This window comes from Trachymyrmex cornetzi, unplaced genomic scaffold (genome assembly GCF_001594075.2).
Source record: "Trachymyrmex cornetzi isolate Tcor2-1 unplaced genomic scaffold, Tcor1.1 scaffold166, whole genome shotgun sequence".
NCBI lineage: Eukaryota > Metazoa > Arthropoda > Insecta > Hymenoptera > Formicidae > Trachymyrmex > Trachymyrmex cornetzi.
Window position 1 is genome coordinate 132,881 of NW_017296266.1, and position 1,872 is coordinate 134,752.

Here is a 1,872-nt window from a genome sequence, read left to right on the forward strand (position 1 = left end):
ATAGATATATATTTGGGCGTTAAAAAAAGAGAAAGCGAAGATGCTGAATGCAAAAAGTGCAAGCAACGCGAACAGACCTAATAAATATGTATATCTATCTAACAACAAAAAATGTACGATAATTTTAATCAAAATACGATAATTTTGTATTGTTGGTACGATTTTTAATAATGCGGAGGTTGGCAACGCTGGTGTGTGGTCTCCTATCCTGACAACTTCCATTACAATCGTATCCTCGTGTGGAATGTCTCTCCGGACTCCTACAGTATTTTCAGAAGTGGGATGCACCCACGGTTCTGACCATATACGCTGTTAAGCGTCTTCCCGCGACCGCGTGTGCAACGCGTCGTGTTCGTCGGCCATTCAAGCCGCTCACGCTCTTAAGCGTCTTCTCGCGACCGCGCGTACAACGGGTCGTGTTGGTTGGCCATTCAGGCTACCCACGTTGTCAAGTGTTCGCCCGCGACCGCAAGTGATACGGCCGTGTTCGACAGCCATTGTTGCAGTTACCCTTAGCGGTTCCCGCGCTTTTACAGTGTTTTCGCGCGCGTTATTGGTCGCCATCTTGGAAGTGCGATCGTCAAATGCGAAGATTATTATAGTCGCGCGTAATACACGCGATATTTGTAAGCAGCGCTATAAGTTCTCTTTCTTTTGGACAATGGATCGCCAAACTTTAGAATCCATGAAATACGAGCAGTTAAGAGACAAACTCATCAGTTTGAATCTTCCGGTAACGAGCTCTCATGAGGAATGCCTATTGGCTCATTTCGGGTTCAAGGACGAGAATACCTCCCAGGGCAGCGCTGAACAATCGGCTACATCAGAATCAGCGTCTAATACCGATCAGGCAATACTAGGCCTTACTCAAATAATGCGCGAGATGTCCTTGCAGCTACAAATGCTATCGCGCCAACAGGCTTTATTCATGCGGTCTGCAGAAAGCCAAGGAAGTTCAGGTGTCGGGACCTCTCTAAGCCAATCGGGATCAACGTCTCAACGACCATTACTAAACGATGCATCGTTACCTGCATCCGACACGCGTCTCACTACGGACGCAACTATTAGAAATAGTCTGGGCACATTAACGCTAGCGACAATCCCGACAGCACAAGCAATTACTGTGTTGGCTTCACAAATCCCCTCGTTCGACGGATCCGAAGAAGAAGACGTCGAATCATGGATACGCAGAGTCGATCTGATCGCCAGCACTCATGGCGTCAGTGACGGTGTTACTCTGCTGGCAGCGTCGAGTAAGTTACTCAAGATCGCCAAAGATTGGTATTACATGGAGGAAGGACCTTCAAGTCAGTCATGGGCCTCCTTCAAAGAAGCCATCACAAAACGCTTTAAGCGCCGTATTCCGTTTCACATCGCTATGCAGAAGGTTGAAGCCAGAAAATGGAACTTTGGTAAAGAATCGTTCCAAGAATATGTTACACATAAGTTAAAATTATTGCATGGCCTGAGGTTATCAGAACGAGATCGAGTGCAAATACTTATAAATGGCATAAACAGTGCATCTCTTAGAGCAACGGCTACTGCATTAAAAGCAGTCTCCATCAATGATTTCTTGGAAAGTATGTACGAGATCTCAAGCTGTTTTGGAACCTACTCCAAGAAGACCTCACCTCTTTCGAAGAGGAAAGAAAAAACCAAGACCTCTCCGCCATCACCCTCTAAAAAGGACCGATCAACGACCGAGAAGGATGAATTCTGCATCTACTGCAAGGCGAAGGGTCATAGCAGGACAAATTGCTTCAAGTTAAAAAAGAAGGAAGGTATGCAGCCTGCCACACCAACCCCGACGTCTGTCGCTGCAGCAAAAGAGGCTGAAACGGCATCGTCAGAGAAGTCAACAATTATAGCTGG